We start from the raw sequence: 22,853 nt of genomic DNA on the forward strand, positions 1-22,853 counted from the left end.
GTGCTTACATACTGTACATGTCTTGCATGTTATATTTTATATATATACTGTACATATGCCTGAGCATAGGTGGTTCAACATACATTTTCTATTGTCTATCTCTTACAATGTGGAGGGGTAAAATTACCCTGGGCTCGTTAACTAAAGTGTCCCCAGTGCCTGCTAATTAGCACATAATAGGACAAGCGCATCCGCCACAGAGGGCCCTGTAATTTAAGAATAAAGTTCATTTTCTTGCCAGAGACATTCTTCACAGCCACGACTGGGCAACTACAATTAGCGTACTTTTCATTAGCATTGCTCATTACTAGCCATGAACCATCACTTATTATCAGCTAGCATCCCCGTTATTACAAGCAGATACAACTCTGTGCTACATTGGTCTAATGGATTATGGATAAATGCATTTAATTAAATCGGGTGAATAATTGTCAGCATAGGAAAGGGAAAGGACTGTTCACGCCTTGTGCACTTCATACGGTAGTGTAGCTAACAGGAGAATCCAAAGGTAACACTCGAGAAAATGAACCATAATGTGCAGATTGGGAGGTTATTTCCTAGACTGTAGTTGCATGTGAAGCAGCTGCATCAAGCACTCTCAAAATAGCAAGTGGTTTAATCACATTCGGTTTGTTCCATAATTACACCCTAAGCCTCAGCAATAATGCATACCAGCCATATGGGGCTGGTGCTCAAGAGCCTATAGCGAATGTATTTTCCGCAGCAACGATAGCACCATAGTGTATAAAAGTATTTACCAATGTTGGCACAAAATTAATAGCCTACATCTCAAAAACAAACTAGAAAAAGTGCCCCTCGGGACACAGGTCTCCACCAGGCCAGGTTAGGTTGTAGCCTCCTGGTGGCGCTGTAATAACCCCAGACGGACGGACATACGGACGGACGGAGTGCAAAACATACTTTCCCCATGCCTTCGGCTGGTGGAGACAACAAACACAATAATCAAACGTAAAATTAAGTATAATATTTCATCTTACATCTTATTTCCTGAATAATAAACATTTTGGAGTTGGTTGGTTTCTTCCCGACAGCAGAGATATACTGGAGGGCTCAAGCGTTAACTTTGACAATTAATATATTTTAATCTATATCTTAATGCATATGGTGGATATAATCTGCCGGTTTGAGAAGTGGAAATGTGTAGGTTAAGTTTTTCACAGTAACCATAGTAGTGCATGCCTGAAAAGAAGAAAAGAAAAACTGTAGAAATTGATTGGTTCCCTTGTGCTCCTTAAGTGCTTTCATTTGACACGCTTTAGCCTCCCCATTTCCCTGGGATGTGCTTTAACAAGATATAACCTCTCTAACCCACTCTTTTCCTGTTATTTCTGTTATTAGACTGCCTCTCCAAAGCAAATAAAACATATATATGTTATTCTATGAAGAGGCTAGGCCGGCATAGCACTAATCACTGCATAGATATTAGTCTGAATTGGAATCTCTGTGTGGAACCTGCATTTCCAAGGAGCGGATAAAAACGATGGCCTCTGGTGATAAACCCGTCCCACATTTGAACAATAGGCCCTGATTGATTGTGGGGCCATTTTTTGCTTTGTTTCCAGGCTATGAAGAGGCAGCACTGAATGTATCTAAATTACGTTATGACAACGGCTAAAATGTGTTTGTTCAATCCAAGACAGCTGTGTGAGCCACACAACGCTCAGGTCCGTATTCATCAGTTAATGAATCAACATTTGACTGCTGGAATGGTTTTCAACTTCCGTTTCCAAATGATATTGCCAGTTGTGTAAGCCAAGATGTCAATACATTTCACACACGCACGCACAGTATAGGCATGTGTGTGTGTGTGTGTGAGCAGCTCTACAGTATGTGATTGAGTTCCACCTGAGGCCTGGCCTTTTCATTGCAATGAATCGAGATGACACTGCAAACCTACTGAATACAGCTTTTCTGCTTTTATTTATTTAACCTGTATTTTAATCAATTTTAAAGGGTCCTTGCCGCTCTTATATTCTGTCTGCTCTCTACTGCAGGTGTCAGAATATAAGGGAAGGACTGTGGGAGAACAATATGAACGTGCACATGCGCACACGCACACAGGCAGAGAGACACAAGAGCATAGACACACAGACCTATTGTTTTCCTCCATGCTGGGCCCACAGAGGCTTTTAAAAGGTGCCACACTGCAGATGCTTTTGAAACTAGCTGTGTCTATCGATCACCTTCCAAAGTTGGAGGTTCACTGATGCGCGCTAAAAGGTCACAGTCAGTTAAATATAACACCTATACCAGAGTCTATCACTTTATCCCACATTTACGCCACTACAACAAACATGCACAGGAAAGAATAGTAATTTCTACAGTGACTGATTATGACATGGGTATTAACTCAAATAACAAAGAGACATCCAAGGGTGTCTTACTTTGGGGTAACACATTTGGGGTCATTTTAACATCTACTTGGACTTTTGCGTGCACCCAGATACTATTTAAGTTGATTGATTCAATATGTCATCTATTTAAATTCATATTATCAGACATTATCAGACTGATAATGTCCTTCCAATTTGTGAGGGTGTCGTTGTCACGATTAACAAAACTGGCAGACCCAAATGCAAATACTTAAGCAAAGTCGAAGGGTTTTTATTCAACAAAAGAGGAACTTGTAGATTAGCTATATTCAGTTTATGGCTGGAGTGGAGGCAAACAGGTGGGCAGGTAGGCAGGCAAGCAGGCAGGCAACCGAAGCAGAGGAAAACGGGGACAAAGTAGAGCAAAAATGCATTCTAAAATAGTAGGAATAACGTGTTACTGCATGGGGACTGTGAAAACCATCTGGCAGCGCTGGCGAGAAAACTTACTTACTTACTTAGGCCCGTCGCTCTCAGTGGAGCATAGGCCATCAACGACTCTTCTCCATCCAACACGGTTTTGGGCTTTCCTTTCCGCCTCTCCCCAGCTGATTCCCTGTCTCTTCAGCTCCGCCGCAGTGTCCCGCCTCCAGGTGTTCTTAGGCCGCCCTCTCTTCCGCTTCCCCTGGGGGTTCCAAGTCAGTGCCTGGCGTGTTGTACTAGCTGCCGGTTTCCTCAGGGTGTGGCCAATCCATCCCCACTTTCTCCTTAGGATCTGTTTCTCCACTGGTTCCTGACTCCCTTTCCTCCAGAGTTCTTCACTTCTGATTTTGTTTGGCCACCAGATCTTGAAAATGTGCTTCAGACAGCTGTTAATAAATGTCTGGATCCTTTGCAAGGTCCTCTTGGTCGTCCTCCACGTCTCTGAACCATAGAGCAGTATGGATTTGACGTTGGAATTGAAGATCCGCACTTTGGTTGCCAAGGCTATTTGTTTAGAGGACCAGATGTTCTTCAGGATGATGAAGGCTGCTCTAGCTTTACCTATTCTAGCTGTGACATCGCTCTCTGTTCCGCCCGGCATATCTAAAATGCTGCCGAGGTAGGTGAAGGAGTCGACTGCCTGAATTGGTTTGTCGCCTACTGTAATTGGGTTATTGTTCTGGGTGTTGATTGACATTATGTTGGTCTTCTTCTGGTTGATTCTTAAACCTATACCTAGGGATGCATTTGCCAGCCTGGTTGTCTTGTCCTGCATCTGTTGGTGATTGTGATTGTGTGGTGAGAAAACTAGGGCTTTTATACTGTGGAGGTTGATGGGAAGATAGCCAACAGGTGAGTGAGACGAGATGACCAGAAATGGGTACGCCAATCTGGAAAGCCAGGAACCAAGCTTATGCCCACGCTGATCAGGCCCCCAGAAGCACTGGGAAACGGTGAAGCCGCCCACCCAACTGGCCAAAACTAGAAATGCAACCTTAAAATAAGAGACGTCACCGGGTGGCGCGAGCCAGCGCGTTCATGTCGAAGCTGCAATACCACTTTTGGCCACCATGTCCATTGTGCTTCAGTGTTTCCTCTCGGTGACGTCTCTATTAATACATGACTCTAAGGGTTTGACACAGAGCACTCGTTCATCATGAATAATTTTAGGCATGTTCATGGAGTTAGCACTTCCGTTTTGGGCATCAAATGTTAAGCCCAAATCAAGAAAAATGCAAAGAAATCATGCTCCAAAACAGCACTGGAGCATGCATGTATGACGTACGCATGCTTTACATGATAGCAGTAATAATCCTCTACAGTTCAATCTTGCACAGCTCAGTATAGACACAGCATGCCACTAGTTCCTTCACTTTGTAGTCATTTACTTTGTATGCACTGCATGTAGTCATTGTGCTGTGAAGAGTATCAAATGCAAGTTCTCAACAAGTAGAATACTGTCTGTAGGTAAGGTTGAAATGAGCAGAAATTGGTGAATATTGAAAGAAAAAAAAGTCAGTGTCATACAGGGGAGATGGATGACTGAATGATGTGCTCTAAAAGCACCTAAAGTACAGTGACTGTTCAGTGAGACTTGTGTTCATTTCCTTTGGCACCTCCCACCTTAACCCATTCTGACCGGGCACCCATTTTGGTGTCGGCATCATGTTATGCTTTAGCTATTGAAAAATAGCAGATCTACAAGCTCATATCGCGCCACCGAGTGGCGCGATACGAGCTTGTAGGTCTGCTATTTTTTGAAAAATCGAAGAGCGACTGACATTTTTAGAATCTGATCTCAGGTCAGAATGGGTTCATCAGACCAGTGTGTGTCCAGTGGAAACCTCGTATGAATCTGATCTCAGGTCAGAATGGGTTAACCTTTCAACACGACCGGTTGGACAGGTTCATCAATCAAAAAGACTGACAGGTGCATCAGCCACTCATCTCCTGATCGATGCCATAGATTTTCGCCTTCCTACTGTGGATATTATGACATTTGACGATGAGAGGGTTATTGTTCCACCATCTGGGACACACAGGCACACGTGCGCACGCACACACAGACACACAGACACACAGACACACACACACACACACACACACACACACACACACACACACACACACACACACACACACATACATACACACACACACACACGCACACACACACACACAAGAACAATTGCCTGCCTGCCCAGGCCCCACACACATGCTCAAAAACACATGCACAAAAACAGAAGGAGAGACCACAGAGGGAGATCAATCATTGTGTCTTATCACGCAACCAGTTCAATATGGCTTTGAATGGAAGATGAATGTGGTGGGGGGATATATGATCCTGAGATATAACACTAGCTACTGTAAACCAAACCATAGAACTCAGGATGCCCTTATATGGAAATGGGGTCCCTTGGGGAAAGAAAAAGAAAGAAAATCTGAACCAACAGCCATGGTCAGAGCCTATAGGTTCATATTGATATTGATTTAGTTAGGGTATAAGAGGATATAGGGCCAGGGGTTAGAGTTAGTTAGAGGCTAAAATTGGCTGGATGTGAACCGTAGTTCAGAAAGCAGGTCTGTTAAGAGTTAATGTGATTCTGGATTCCTATTAATAGTTTTGGGACTGCACATAATCAGCCTTAAATGCACAAGAAGCAGTTTGCATTTTGCCGTTATTATGAGCAATATTTTAAATGCACTCATTACAATACGTCTCCTATCTTTAAAAAATGCTGCTGTGTTGGAGAATTGTCTGACCTCCATGTGGGGCAAGCCATTTCCTTGCCAGCCTGATGAAATCTTTCAAGCATTTGAACAACTCTGTGAAAGGCTAGGTCAAAGAAATGCTATACCATCACCAATGAACACTTCAATGGCACTATTGATACTAGTGAGAAAACAAGGTTTGATATCTTGCTCCGTAGGGAACGAACCTTTTGAATTGTATTTGTCTGGACTTTCTCTCCTCCTCACCCTTGACCACACAGGATTGCATGGTTTTAGAGCTAGCCACAACAACTGATGCTATATGTTTTATTGAGATTTATTAAGATTGAAAAGAATCCCGTGTCTATAATGAGCTGGAGCAAACATTGCACCAATAATGCTTGGCTGGATGAAAACACCTTCAGCAGATGGACTAACAGCAAAATACTAAATTGCTGCTTGGGTTGAATGTTTTACTTTCATGAAAGGATTAAGCTGTAGAAGATAACAAACGACAACAGAGTATGTCCACAGGATTTGTTTTTTCTTGCATCTATTGTCTGTGGCATTCACACCTGTTGATGTAGAAATCTTGGCTAATTAGAATGTTGCATTCATTCTCCAGTAAGTTGCTTCAGTTAAAGACAAATTAAAATGTAACATAGTAGACTACCTTATAATATACTGTATGTATGCTGTACACATAAAATCATTGCCACAATCTTCACATTGCCTCAATATTGGAAAGATGTGACTGCTCATTTCAAATCCACACACCGTGTAGGGGATAATTCTGAGCCATCTGACTATGTTTATTAATGACCCTGGCATGGACCACAGTAGCTGCCATGCTGTTAATGCTATGCGCTGGCACGCAGTGTCCCGTGGCAGCGTACAAAGAGAAAAAGAAGGGAGAGGACAAGGCGCCTGGTGGACATCCATATTAATGCCAGTCCTGATCGTGTGTTCCTCTGCCATGGGCCGCTAGACTGACATACTTCACTCCTGTCGGGAGGTTCTATTTCTCTTCATATCTGGCCAGCAACCATGTCTTAAGACTCTTCAGAAAGAAATAAGTCTCATGACATCTCGAGTCAATCCTCTGATTTGTTAAAAGTTCTCTTCCTTTTGTGCTTTGGAATATGTTTCTGAAGTGAGCTTTGGCTGTCTGAGAGGACATCTCTTTAAGGGCATGTCTGAAGTTGCCTCAAGCCATCAGTGTAATTAATGCAATCCCAACACTCACTCCAAGTAAAGCACTTACTGTAACTGCCGTTCACCACAGCTCTACGCCTGTCCAACACAATGCTCTACGTGGAGCTGTTACTGGAGTTGTTCTAATTCTGAAGTCCATCAAATCATTTGCATACAATTTACAACGAAACTTTTATTTTGATGCGAAGACAACTAGTGTTTCCCGAAGAAGAGCGTGGTCTCATTTTGATTGTTGCTGTATTATAGCGACTGTAGGTCGCAGATTACTATGAAAACCTGCAAAACCTGTCAGTCGATTCGTCCATCACGCCTCCATATATGGTTGTCAGTCCATCACGCCTTGTGACACATCACGCCACCATATATGGCCGTCAGGCTCGTGTCACGAGGCGTCATGAGTGCGCCACGCCTCCATATATGGAGCTGACCTGTTCTGACATTCCATATGTTGATCTGACCTCATCAAACCCTGTACACTGCACGCTCCATATATGGCCAGACCTCATCAAACCCTGTACACTCAAGACACTGCCCCAGCTGCCACCCTTAGATCTCCATATATAGAGCTGACCTGTTCTGATATTCCATGTTGATCTGAGTCTGACCTTATCAAACCCTGTACACTCAAGACACGCTCCATATATGGCCAGTACAGAATTCATTCCATATATTGAGTTCCATATAAGTGCCAGCGCTCGCCCAGCAGACCACTGTCACCCAAGCGGATGCGTGCACACGACCTCGCCCTTTAGGGCAACTGAGTTTCTTTAAACTGGTGTTTAAATGTAGTCTGTTTGATGAAAACATAAACGAGAGCAAAGTCAAAACCTGCTGTATGAACGGTTAGCACCTCCTGTCAATGCTGCGCTCACGATGACAACATATTGTGACTTTCAGCCCTGGAATCTTTTAGCCGTGCCATCACACCTATAGTATAAAGAGCTGGCCATGAATAATTCCACCCACTCAAGAGAAACTGTGTAGCAATATCTGGATGGATGGGGAAAAAACACAAGTTGGACGCATAATGGACGCATAATGACCCCTGCCACCCTTCCTCCCCCTGCGTCTGGAGACAGTAGCCAATAACATCACAGGAAAAGGTAGGTGGCCTTACTTCATGTTAGCATCATTGTATAATCGTACCATTGTACTTTTTACGAACTGTTAAAGGACCACATCACCACTTTTCAACCTATCTTCATATAATAGGTCCTCACTAATAATCATGAAAAAACTCTACTCGGTCTGTGTCTCATAGGAGGGCTGTTCAGAAACCGTCTTCCAGTGACATCATCGATGGGGAATACAAGCTAATAGAAACTGCAGGCTTTCTATTCCTGAAAAGTTGCAATGCGAAAATGAAAGCCATCGTTCTCACGATAATGAAAGTCTACATTTCTTTGTAAAAAAATCTTGTTTAAAAAATAATCTGCCTAATGATGATTGTCGCATTTATTCCGTGGGTGGGCTCATAATAATTAAGTGCCGACCCATCTTATATTTGTAACTTCATGTTTGTGTTGTTTATGTATAGATATTGGTGCTATTCAGAAAGTTCACTGCCTATACAGTAAATACTCTGTGTTATATAAGAACAGAAATCCTCTTATCAACCAATTGCAGTATCTCAGGGATGTAGATATTAATTACAGTTAATTGGGGGGTAAAATGTGTTATACTAGGGGAGATGCTTGGTGTGCATAGTGCATACTATGAGACAGAGACAAAAGACAGAGGCGTGCTTTCACAGGACATGAGGTAGGATGCGCGCGGGTTCTAGTTCATTCTTGAGTAATATAACGGTGTGTGTTTAAATCACAAATTACCATAACTGTCTGTTACCCTCCTTTACGGAGGGTTGAATCAGTAGTTAAGCAAAGCTATGAAACAGCAAAGTTTAATTATATCCGTACAATGATGTCACTGGAAGACTGTTTCTAAACTGCCCACAGCCCTCCTATGAGACGCAGACTGAGTAGAAAAAACCATGCCATTTTACCGTGATTATTAGTGAGGACCTATTATATGAAGATAGGTTGAAAAGTGGTGAAGTGGTCCTTTAATTCTGTTAAAGTATCCAATCAATCACTCAATAGCATTAGCATGCACAACGGGGTAGGAGAGAGAGATGTATCTTTCCACTACATAAATATACAGAGGACATGAGCATATTTTGAGCATAGTTGGAAATGGTGATTAATTATGATTAATTATTAGTCCATGATGAAATACAATTTGTTATCATTCAGCCCAATGATATATATATTTTACTGTATATACAGTAATTTGCCTCTCTAACGGGAAATGAGTGCTAATATAGTAAATGGAAGATAATTCATAACTTTTTGTATGGTTTATAATGGTATATTTTTTGGTTTTTCATCACCATTTTCCCCCCCTTTTTTCGCGAAAGACTGCTCGAACTAATACCGTGCTGCGCTCTCTCTTTCTCTCGCCCTCTCTCTCTCTCTCTCTCTCTCTCTCTCTCTGTCTCTCTGTGTGTATGCGTGCGTGGCTGTGCAGTGTGGGTGTGTGTGTGTGTGCTACATCAAAAACAGACAACAATACGTACAGATGGGGGAGCATAAGTCTAGTTGTTCAATTTTAGGTCCCAAATTATTATACATAAACGACATATGTAAAGTTTCAAGTATCTTGAAGTATGTTGTCTTTGCTGATGACACCAACATCTTCTGTGCTGGGGAGAACCTTCAGCAATTGTTGAAGGAGGTCTCATTTGAACTGGGCAAACTAAAACTATGGTTTGATACAAATAAACTATCACTCAACCTGAAAAAAACAAAACTCATGATCTTTGGAAATAAATCAATACAACCAAACTCACTAGTTGAGTTAAAGATCGACAATGTAAACATAGAAAGAGTTAATGAGAACATATTTTTAGGAGTGATTATAGATGAAAAATTCAGTTGGAAACCACATATAAAATATATTCGGTCAAAATTAGCTAGAAGTGTTGGTGTACTAGGCAAAACCAGACATATACTAAATTATAAATCATTGATTACACTATATAACACACTAATATTACCATATCTGACATATTGCGTGGAAGTGTGGGGAAACACCAGAAGCAACCTACAGCCTCTAATTGTAATACAAAAAAGAGCATTAAGAATAGTACATAAGGTAGGCTACTATAATCCCACAAATGAACTATTCTTAAGGTCCTCCACACTGAAATTCTTAGATTTAGTTGAATTCAAATCGGCACAAATTATGTACAAGGTAAGAAATAAACTACTTCCTGTAAACGTTCTACAATTGTTCACGGATAGGGAGGGACGCGACGATTTAAGATGGGACCTAAACTTCCAACAACCCTGTGTTAGCACCACCCGGAAGAGCATGTGTATTTCTGTCTGTGGGGTAAAAATATGGAATGGCCTGACCGAGGAGGTGAAACACAGCAGACACATCTCTCGATTCAAGATACTATTTAAACATATCCTTTTGGCTAAATACAGTGCATCGTAAAATGATTTGTATATGTGAAATATATATTATATAATATAATATGTGGTATGTAATATATAATATATATATAATATGATATAACATATTTGACCTATGAAAATGATGATGATGATGATGATTGGTATTTAATTTATAGGGATCCTGGTGGATCTCTATGGTGACACGGGGGTGGGTGGAGTATCGGGTTGGCTCTCGCCATTTGGTGTGAACCTCCTTGATGGTGGTATTAAATTGTTTGGATTGTTTATTGTTTTATTTTGATGTTTATAGGATAGGCATTTATAAGCTTTCAGCTTCAGCCTATTCCTTTTGATCACCTCCAGTTATTTTTTGTTATGTAACCGTGTGTTAACAACTAAGCTGTTTTGTAACTGTGAAGATGATCAAATAAACTAAACTAAACTATATAATACATTGCAATATGTGTGGTTGACAAGAAATCCCAAGTCATGCGTGGACTTGTCTCACGGCTTCCCAATGCGCCTCGGTGGAAAAACCATCGCAATATGTGATGAAAAGTGTCTCATTGAATCCCCTTCACCCCAATCCCCCCACCCCCGTGAACCCTTGGCCCGTCTCTTGATATAAATAATTACTTTTGACATACTTTGCAACCAGAGCACATGTAACCCCCTCCTGCCATTGGGAAACCTGTTCTCTCGATTTCCTGTGACTCTGACTCTGACATGATGCTGGCACACATGAAGGGAAATCCCTGCCACTTTCATGTTGCGCATTACAAAAAAAAAAAAAAAAAAGAAGGGGGATGGGGGGTAGTGGAATCGCTGAGGCGTCTACCCAGCATCGCCTGCAGGAGGAATCCACGGTATGCTCTCCTCCTCAAGGTTGTGTGGCAGACTGGCAGTACCGAGCCGTGCGTTTCAAAGGGCTGTCCTGTCCCACTGGCTCACATAATTACATATACCTGCCATAAAAGCAGTGAATGCACACCTACATTCATATGCGCTCACAACGCAAGCATGCACGCGAGTGTGCACAGTGCACGCACACACACACAATGGGGGGAAAAAAGAAGAAAAGTGCGTGCCTGTGTGCGTGCCTATACTGTATGAGACGATCAGATTGGGCTGCTGAGGTGATCAAATGAGTTGATCAAAATGTGCATAAAACCTTTTACGGCCTACCTTTATTATCTGTGAAATGATTGACTCATTCTTTATTATTTCAGTAGGCTTTACTACATTTTGACTTGCCGTCTAATAGTAAAGGCCCCGGTTTCCCAAAGGACACCTCTTACACCATGGTGTAAGAGATATGGTGTTGCACATGCTCAGTTGCCCTCTAGGCCGCACATGAAGCCTGTGTGCGGCCTAATTGGCTGGCAATCAAACACTATGTCCTTTTTTGGGAAACACTGTCAAACATAACAACATAGAAATACACAACCTAGACTAGAGCACAGCCATACCTGTCCTCATTGCGCCTGTAAGGCCTCCTGCATGAATACACAAACCTGTTTCCCTAAAGCCTCTTTAGGCTACACACACCTGTCGACATGTGGCAGTATTAAAACCATTCGCAGAGAAATGTGTGGTGCGAGTGGTGACTTTCTTCATCTCATTTAAATATAAAAACTTTGAAATTCAGGCCTCAAAGGATGGTTGCAGTAACAATTTGTATTTATACATTACATATGACATAATCACGAGTGTCAACAAGTGTGCGGAGGGGTGTTGTCCAGGGGTTTTCTTTTTCTTTTTACTGCTAGTTGTGTTTTGTTTTTTGTTTTTTCTTGTCTTTTTCTTTTGTGTAAGTCATGTGAATTTTGTATGCTTTATTGAAAAATCATTACAAAACTTTGATGACAAAAAATAAATAAATTCAGGCCTACTTCAGCATCAAAGAAATTAAATTGATTTTTTTAAGAGTGAAGAGAGTCTACTGTCAGCTGTCCAGCAGTCCAAATATTATTAAATTAAATTTCAGAATGGTAGACCTGAGGCCTGTTCACAGGCTTCATGTGCGGCCTAGAGGGCAACTGAGCATGTGCACACCTCTTACACCATGGTGTAAGAGGTGTCCTTTGGGAAACCGGGCCAAGGTCCTTAAACCGGGAGCATTTATTTTGTGTGACAAATAGCATCATCAACCTGTTTGAAGGAGGCATCATCCACTCTTGCTGTTGACAGCAAATTTTGATTACGTTTTAGTCATATGTGACCCCTTCCAGTATTTTCACCCACAAGTCGGCTCTAATGAAACTCCACAATGGACCAAAATGTAGTTTCATAATATGTAAAAAACTGAAAAAATACTGTCTCATATAGGCTTTTGAATAAAATGTGAAGCACACACACAAGGAGCCCCAGTACATTTCTGCTGAAACAGGTGAATAGGTGATCATGCCTTGGAATGTGATCATGTCCCCAAAAAGGTTGCACACACACACACACACACACACACACACACACACACACACACACACACACACACACACACACACACACACACACACACACACACACACACACACACACACACACACACACACACACACACACACACACACGGCTGTAGGGTAAATATTTCCCCCTAGCTCTGCTCTGTTCAAGAGAGAAACGGATTCAAGAACACTCCACTCTTGAGGTTTTGTTTCTTTGATGCATAGAAATGTTCAAATGGCAGCAGAGCAGCGTCACCTCATAAGCCCAATTCAATACATCCACCGCGGCACAGAACGGCACAAAAGACATGAATACAGAGGCTCAAAATCAAAAATCATTAGCTCGCTTATTGATATTTTTGCACATTATTGCACAGGATGGAAGCATACACAACTGCTGAGAGCAAGGATCACAGCAAAGTGAGAAGTACATTCATTTTATTCACTGCTGTTCTTTATGGGAGCATTCTGAGGGGATGCATGTAGATGTGCGCACGCACACACAGACACGAAACAGGCACGCACAAACACTCAGATAGCCTACAGAGCAAACACCTGCACACAGATGAGTGGCGTGGCCATTCTGCCATCAAGGAGCTTTTTGCAATCAGAGGCATGGAGCCTCTGCTTTTCCTGTGAGTGGAGATCACATCATCACACTGTAATTACTCTTTCCAAATACGCTTCAGAAAGAAGGACACATGCAGGCCCTGAGGGTATACGTTGTGCAGCTGGGCCACAGATAAGGTCAGGACCGTCGCATAGCAGCGCGCGCACACACACACACACACACACACACACACACACACACACACACACACACACACACACACACACACACACACACACACACACACACACACACACACACACACACACACACACACACACACACACACACACACACACACACACACACACACACGAGTGAGTCCAATGAGTCCACGAGTTCCAAGGAGTCATCTCATTTGCACTCTTCATAGAAACTTCATAACATGTCTACCCAGGCTGAGAGGGCTTTTATGGGGGACAGCATACTGTAGTTAAGCTGTAATAGTGCCATACTACTGTATATCATTACAATTCTGCTCTAGTTGTTGTAGGGCCTAAACCTGTATCCTGCAGAGGTCCTACAGGGAGGTACTGTAACAAGTATTACTGTCTGCATGGGTACTGACTGTGGTGTTACTATGGTAATGTACTGTAGTAGTAGGCTATACTGTAGTAACCATGTAGGTCTACATGTAATGGCACTGTATAGTACAGTAACTACTTCTGATGTTAGACCATTAGTATACTGTTGTGTTACTGCAGTAATCATACTGTAATACTGTACTATCGCAATCTTTTCATGTAAAGGATAGGCCTACTCTGTATATGTATTTGGCCGCAGACGCCCATCTGAAAAGATTTTGTGTTATATCTGCTATTGTCTACGGAGCCCTGGAGTGGCCATGGTGAGAAAAACTATTTATCTCGACCGGTCAAGATAAATCCGATAGATCCGTTTGTCCCAGTTTCCGATCGATAGCACCTGATGAAGCTCACGGCAAAACGCGTCATGCTAATAAATACGTTTAGGCCTAATAAAAAAAAACTTTGGTTTCCGGTTGCCGACCGACTCTATTAAATATGCGCGACTCATATTATTTTATTGGCATTTGGTGGAAAAAATAAATAAATAAAAAATAAGCTCAGAATGCGACCGAGTAAGACCCAAAAGGTCTTTATTAAAATTAAATTTATCTTTGATGAGACCATTGGGACGCGCGAAGTCAAAATAAAGTTTTCTTTCGTCTAAAATATCACGTGCGCAAATGTTTTGGAATGCGTCATCGCGAGGAGACGCACAACACAACAGTGACAACATACAGCATGGACCTGTGCACGGTGTCTGTGACTGTCCACTGCCCGTGCAAAGCACCGCCACAGATCATACGATTGAGTACAAAAACATTTGAAGACATAATTAAGGAGGTGAAACCGTGCCGGTGTCGGTTTAAGTCCGCAGAAGGGAGACACGACCGAGCGGATAAATGGACTATCATCTCAGCCGACATACTCTCCCCCCCCCCCACCCTGGAGCCTCTAGGCGCCCAGGCTGGGTGCGTGCTGGGCATGTTTGACTTTCGGTATCTATAGCCCTGAGATGCGAGGAGGAGGAAACCCATTCGGCTCATGCTTCTACCCCGTCAGAACGTTAGCTAACGTTAGCTTAGCCCCATATATGTGCTCGGAGCTACAGAATGAGCGTAGGGAGAGGAGAGGGCACATATGGGGCTAACGTTAGCTATGTTTTTGTCTTTTAATAACTAGCACTATAGCTATGTTGATGCCAGCAACACGTTCTAACTTTTTATGTCAAAACATGAATGGGCGTAGGGAGAGGAGAGGGCACATATCATATATGGGGCTAACGTTAGCTATGTTTTTGTCTTTTAATAACTAGCACTATAGCTATGTTGATGCCAGCAACACGTTCTAACTTTTTATGTCAAAACATGAGCTGGAAAGCAGAGGTTGTTTTACGTTAGGTGGGTTGTTGCTGACACCACCGTTACCTAAAACTGGATGGCCAATAAATGAAGTACACGTGATTTCACAATGTTTACAAGCATGACAGATTCATGCCACCCCAAAACACAGGCGCAACTAAATAAAATAGGGGGCTTGCAAATGTAGTCTTAGACCTGCCATGATTCCACAGTTCAAATGAACTGAGTTGCAGGCAGGAGGAGGGGCAGCAGTTTGACGTGACTGTGCATTTCATTACTGTCAGAGCCTTCTAGTTACTGTAAGACAGTACAATTTACAATTTAGGCATTTATCAGACGCTCTTAATCCAGAGCGATTTACATTAAGCAAGAACAAAAAGCATGGGAATACATCACATAAAAATAATTTATCATGAAACATGCGTATTAAGTATTCAACCAGTGTGTGGACATTCTATTCAAAGTTTTCAAATGTTTAGCTGTAGGCATGTAGACGTAGTGTTATGTGTACTTGAACCATTCATTATTTAAAATATGGTATTTCAGGCAAATATTGAAGTTATTAAAAAAGAAGCCTATCCATCATTGCCGTAGGAAAAAAAAAAGTTTAAAAGAAATCCTCTCTACCCATCCTTCCCACGAAAAAAAAAAAAAAAAAAAAAAAATTCCTTGCTACCCAACTTTCCCACGAAAAATAAAATAAAAAAATAAAATAAAATAAATTCCCTACCTACTCAGCCCAAAAATGACAGCCAATCGGAAACCAAAGTTTTTTTTTTTTAGGCCTTATGATGCAGTAAGTTGTCCGTCTTTGTTCTCTGAAGTGTGCAGTCCCTTCCCTGGAAGGTAGGTATATATATATATATATATATATATATATATATACCTTTATTGGTATCCCAATCCCCCATTTGATTTTGAGCATCTGCCGATACCGATTTTTCCTGATCCGATATTTATATTTGATAGAAAATGATATCACAATAGTACAATATCCCAAATCACAGACAATATCCAGTCTAAGATCATGATATGGATATAATATTTATACTAGGGATGTCCCGATCACGTTTTTTGGCTCCCGATCCGATTCCGATCATTTGAAAATGACATGATCGGCCATGATTTCCGATCAGGACAACCCTAATATATATAATATACAGTATATATACAAAGATACGGAAATTAGAAGCATGAGGACGGTATTAGAAGGTGAGTGAAGATAGATTATTTAAATACATTGAAGGAAGTGATTGATCTAAGTGGACTGGTTATAGGTCATTCCAATCAGATGGGGATTTAAATTTGAATGTACGTCGACCCCTTTCCTTTGACATGTTTGTGGGTGCTGGCATGCTAGAGGTAGTTCCACTGTACTGGTGCTGTAATGGCACCGTCATCCACCCACAGAACCAGCTGACCTTTCCCTCTCTGTCTGTAAAATGATCTGATCAATGCAGGCCTTTCAACTCCGCTCGGCTGGGAGGGCGGCTGAGCGAAAAAGAGGCAGAGTATGTGTGTGTGCGTGCATGTGTGCGTGCGAATCTGTGTATCTGTGAATAGTGCATGTGTGTACATTGAAGGGATAAAAGGAGGGCTGATAGGATGGGGTATAATGTCCAGACATCCATACCCCCCAGGCTTGCATCTGCACAGGGAATCACCCTCTTTTGTGTGTGTGTGTGTGTGTGTGTATGTCCGTGTCCCTGTGCGCGCGCACGCACGCACGCGCACACGCACACGCACACGCACACACACACACACACACACACACACACACACACACACACACACACACACACACACACACACACACACACACACACACACACGCACGCCTGCCTGCCTTCCTTGCGGGTATGAGTAACATGGCTGCTTCTCTCTGTCTTTTCAGTCTCAAATTCCTGACTGAAATACCAAACTAGAAAAATAAACAGATAACGTTCTGAACTGAAGTTCACACCATGGTTGTTTTGATCTATATGAGCCACTGCAGTTTTCCTTAAAAAAAATACTTATAATTATGACTCCTTTGTTTGGTAGACGTGTAAATTGGGGAAAATGTCACTTAGCGTGTTACATCATTCTGTTTTGTGAGTAATTGCTCATCCATAACTGCTAACATTTGAAACTGTTCCATCCAACAACCTCATTAGAGTCACAAGCGTATGTTTTATTCTTGTAAATAAAAATAAAATAAAAATAAAGTAAACATATTCATCATCAACACATTTCAGTTTGATATGGGGGGGATATACTGTTCGCTCATTTCCAAGCGAACAGTGATTTTGTTAGCCTGTAATGATGGAATTCTCACGATGGAATGAAACACTTAAAAATGTCTTAAGGGTGACTAATGATGACTAATGCTGGCAGAAGACTGACGAAGACCTTTTGGTCGAAAAAGCGTAGGTCCTGTTATTTATTTGCCTTGCTCATCATCAAAAAAACTATTACATTTTTCACCAAAGACGGAGTGCCTTGGATTATTTTCTTTCCAAGTCTGCAATTTACATTTTGACAAGCAGTACTACTTGGAGGAAGGATATCTTTTGTCTATATGGTTTTACCTGTATCACCAAAGAGCACCCATCTAAGAGCCACTAACAGATCCCTGCAGCGCTTCCATTCCTCTATTTCTATAATGAAACACTTAAAAATGTCTGTGTCGAAAGCAGCATTATCACACTAGACCAAAGAGTGAAAATCCCTGGAGAGGACTTTAGATACACAGTGTGGAGCCATACCACAGCCGCAAGGTGAGTCCACCTCACTTCAAAGTCTCTGACAAACCTCAAATGGGACGGAGCCTAAGCCAGAAGGCACCTTTTATAAAGAATCCTAAAGCTTTTTATCCTGACATCAAACTCCTCCAACCCTTCTAAAAGAGTCCAACGCGACTCAGCATTGTTTATTCTGTAAAAAGGGGAGGGTGTATACAGGATTGTTCCGTCATATTATTTATTTGGAAGCCCACGCCATTAAATGCTTTTCTCGCCAGAGAAAAGACACCATCAGCATATTTGCCAGCTATAGAGTGAAAGGGTTTATTACCGATAAGGAAAGTTATGGGCCTATTAAATGTAGTTTCAAATGGCTCTCTGGTTGGCAGGGAGGCTGTAGCTGCCAACTTGATGAAAGGCTGAGCGAGGAGGATACTGGGAAAGGTCAAACCGCCTCGCCTCAAATATTTAATTGGATTTTCCCCGCATTTTCTGCCTTTTCTGGCTCATTTCTCCTCTTAAGGATGGCAAAGTCTCAACATTACTGCCGACCACTGGACATGCTGTTTGTGTGCATAACCATGTGTATGTAGTGTATTCACGTGTGTGAGAGAGAGCTGAGGGAGAGAGAGCTAAGGGAGACAGAGACAGAAAAACAGAGAGGGTGGAGAGAGAGAGAGAGAGAGAGAGAGAGTTTGCATGCCCATACATGTGAGGAACATGACAACCAAAAATCTACTTTTGGGTCAAAACCTCTTGGGACGCCAGATTGAAAGTGGTTAAATGCTGTATATATGTTTAGGGCAGGGGTATAGGCACCTTTATTATCAGAAGAGCCATTTTTGGCCCAAAAACGTACTACAATTCTATCTGGAGCCGCAAAATATGTTTGCTTTAATAAAGCAAACTTTAATTATTTGTTTCAAAATTATTATTGTTTGCTAATTTCTCAAAGCATGTCAAGGATATTGTACCAGTAAGCCAGCAGCATTGGTGGTGAAAACAAAGGGATGTCTTATCATGAATACATTCTTCTATTCTTCTATTTTCCTTAATTAAATGTGATTCTTATTTTTATCTGTTGTATAGGCAACATTGTTTTGCAAAATGAAAGAATAACTTCATGCCTACTACAAATCCAATAATAAATTATGATTAAATGTATGAAAAAGAAAAGAAAAGAAAAAGAAAACCTCTTATTCCTTTTCATACTTCTTTGCCGTAGCAACTGGGAGCCACGGGAGAGGGCCTAAAAGAGCCACATGTGGCTCTAGAGCCGCAGGTTGCCTACCCCTGGTTTAGGGTATAATGTGCCTCTGTATTGGGAAATTAGTGCCCATGCAGTGCCCACAATTTACTAATACAATACATTAAAAATACTGTAAAGTAAAGTGGAATGAAATATTGATATTACTACAGGTAGTTCTTCTGACCAAGCAATTGGATGAAATAGGATATCCAGCTGTGCTGAAATGGGTATGACAGCACACCTAGCTGTTAATAGAAGATTTGAGAACGTTTAATCAGATTAGAAATGTCATCAATTGTGCCGATTAGTGATTAGACAGAGTTTTGTCAAAGCAGCAGCATTATTGGCTTAGGAATGGAACAAAAAGGGCAGGTATACGTTCCAGTATCAGTAATTATGGTGGTACTTCGAGAGCCAAATATTTTCAGAGGTGGTACTTCAATATAAAAAGGTTGGGAACCAATTCCATAGAGTACACACCTTTGGACCTCAAGGTTCTGGTTTTACTCTGCGTAACTTAGCGTATGAGTAGCACGGTGGCTTGGGTATGTGCAGTAAATACTATAGGCACTGATGGTAGGTGTTGCACTCCACCTCAGCAGTCCATCTCCCAGGGCAGAAAATGGGATGGATAGAGACAATAAGCCTCTGCAAACTACTTACTACTTACACACTCAAGTAGCAGAAACCGTATGGCACACACATTGTTCTGTTGAACCACTGCCGAGATCAATCTAAACACTGCAAATGGAATAGGCTAAACCTTGGACCACCATGTTGAAAAAAAAATAAGAGGAAGTATAGAGCGTCACAGTCCCGCCCCCTTTCATGACGACGCCAGGCCCAGGAAATGAATCCCAATGCATTTTTCCCATAGACATTTCAAAAATACCTTTTAAGCGTTGTACGAAGCCACCTCGAGTCGTGACAAATCATCCAATCCAATCCACTTTATTTATAAAGCACATTTTTATACAACAAGGTTGAAACAAAGTGCTGTAAACAAATAAATACTAAAAAAGCAACAACAACAACAACAACAGTACATAAACAGGGCAACATAAGGACACAATGCAGTGGAAGCAGCAACTCTTAATCAGTATGTTCAAATGCCAAGGAGTACAAGTGAGTTTTCAGACGTGATTTAAACACAGACAAGGATTGAGAAGCTCTGACATGAGGTGGAAGTTCTTGAGAAGTGACTGGTCAGTCGACCTCAGGGCCCTTGTCGATACTTTAGGAGTTCGGAAATATAGACTGGTGCCAACCCATTTACAGACTTAAAAGCAAACATTAAAATCTTAAACTGGATCCTGTAGCGCACAGGAAGCCAGTGTTAAGAAAGTTCAGGGCCATCCATGCTTTTATGTCCTTAAGACATTCCAGCAGACATTCCAGCATCATGACAACAAACACAATACTTTGGACCAAACAAATACTTACAAAGAAGAAAAAGAACAATTCTTTGTTTGGCCCAAAACATTGTGTTTATTGTCATGATTTGTCACGACAAGAGTTGGCTTTGTCCGCGGCGTAAAAGTCTTTAAATAAATACTTTCTGAAAAGTCTATGAGGAAAATGAACGGGAATTTATTTTCCGGGTCTCTTGAGGGGGCAGGACTGCGACACTCTATTGAAGTGAAATTTAAAGATGCTGATGAAACCTGATGAAAAATTGGCTTATTTACCTGTGTCCTCTGATAGTTAAGTGCCCCCTCCCCTTTTGTGTCATCATTGTAAAGTATTCAATCAAATGTCAATCAATCAAAAACGTGTGTTACCTTTAATTTGAGTGTTTAAGCTGTTGCTTATGAGAGAGTGAAAGAGTGCTTATGCCATATTTATAGGTTAGGGAAAAGTGTCATGCAAACCTGATCAATTAGTTCAGGTGTGGTATTATATCAGTGTGTAGCTAAAACACGTACACGGAAAAAAGTGCTTGCTTATAAACTAGTTGTTCACATCTGGGCTGAGGTTTTGCTCCTTGAGTGTTTGGTTTCACAGAGTGTTACAAAAAAAAAAAACGGTACTAATGTGTGGTTGTCACAAAATTCCAATGCACATCTGGACTCGTCTCATCATGGCACACCGTTTCGGAACCACTGGTCCATGCCTCCCCATGAAGACCACCAGCTAATCCATGTAAAGAAACAAGCTGGAGGTGGATGCATTCAAGCACACATTTCCCTGTGGTTTTGGTTGGGTGGTAGTGGGCTACTCGCTGCCCTTTCACTTGACATTTACACAGTGAAACATGGCAGGAGGCCTGGGGTGTGTGGTGCTAAGTGTGAGGGCTACAGTGAGGCAAGGGCCGAGGGACATGCAGGTCTGCTATTGAAACCAGCCAATCGAGAGGAAATTAAATGGGTAAAAAATGGGATCTTCATGAAAAAAAAACAACAACTCTGATGTTATGGTAATGTTCCATCTGACATTTGGGTTCAAAATGAGTTCTTCATTTAATGTTGCTCTGCAAAGGTCTTCACTTGTGTCTGTAATATAGATAGTGTCTTTTGAGGTTATTTCAGGACAAACAATCCAATCGCATGCTTGCTTGTCAGTGCCTGTCAGTCAGAAAGTTTGTGTGGTTGAAAATTGTGAAATGACACTGGACTGACTGAGTCAGAGAGAGAGAGAGAGGTGACGTCCCTTCCTGCGTGAATCGTAACAAATTATTAGAATGAGCAGTATACAACGTATGTACATACGTGACATGACATACTATATCTATCTCGGACCGGTTCACAATTCACTCGTTTGGTTTGTGTGCGCACTGCAGCATCGTAGCTCTCCACTCGAGATGAATGAATGTCATATGCTCATTATAGTTTTGATTGTGTATATACTTCGACTTCATTGGGCGGCGGTACGCTCACCCAAAATAGCTGCTCTACAAGCTCACAACGTTGTTGTGAGCCTGTATATCTGCTAGAATTCTGTGTGTGCGCACTTTGCACACCTGCACAGCACCACGCTCAATTAAGAAAGATTTAGATGCGCCTCAGAGGGGTGAGAGGGGAATTCCTTGAACATAAAATCCTACATGCCAGTTCAGGACGGAGAGGGCACTTTTCTCCAACGGTCAAAAAGGCAGGGAAGGCAGGGGCTAAAGCCCCCTTTCATAAGCAACACATTGATGAACAACAGCACAAGCTGATAGCTGATGATTTCAGCAGGAGGGGTAGAGACAGGAGACTGAGGAGAGCAGGTACCAGAATGCTTTTTTCCCCTCCTTTTTGTTTGGAGGGGGGGCCCGCCCCCGCCTGCCAGCTACGCTATAATTGCACTGAACACCTTGACCCGTCCGCCCTCCCAGCGGGACCTGCGGGCAACAGGCCGGCCCTCGCATCACAAGTGTTGTGTTCTAATGCCGTATAGTTGAAAATAGTTGATCTATCTTTTTGAGCCCTGAGGAATTATTTTCTGTCTCTGTCATTAGGAAAATAATCTTTCCCGCCTACAGCTCCAAAAATGAGAGCAGAGAACAACCAGCGGGTTCCTGCCAGAGGACGCCAGGCTGCAGCTTCATATAATGTGTTAACTAAGGACATTAATTATACTTTATTCCGACTAAGTCGGGGTGGCTTATTGTTATTATCAACAATCTCCCTGTACCCACAAGTCACAACATCTTAGTTACCCAAGCTCATACCTGAGATGCGGTGTGATCAGACACAGAGATCAATCATCAACCTGCTGGATAAGGGATCAAATATTCACACCCACTTATATGTAAGC

The sequence above is a fragment of the Protomyctophum parallelum genome (assembly GCF_964188405.1).
Source record: "Protomyctophum parallelum genome assembly, chromosome: 16".
NCBI classification, from domain to species: domain Eukaryota; kingdom Metazoa; phylum Chordata; class Actinopteri; order Myctophiformes; family Myctophidae; genus Protomyctophum; species Protomyctophum parallelum.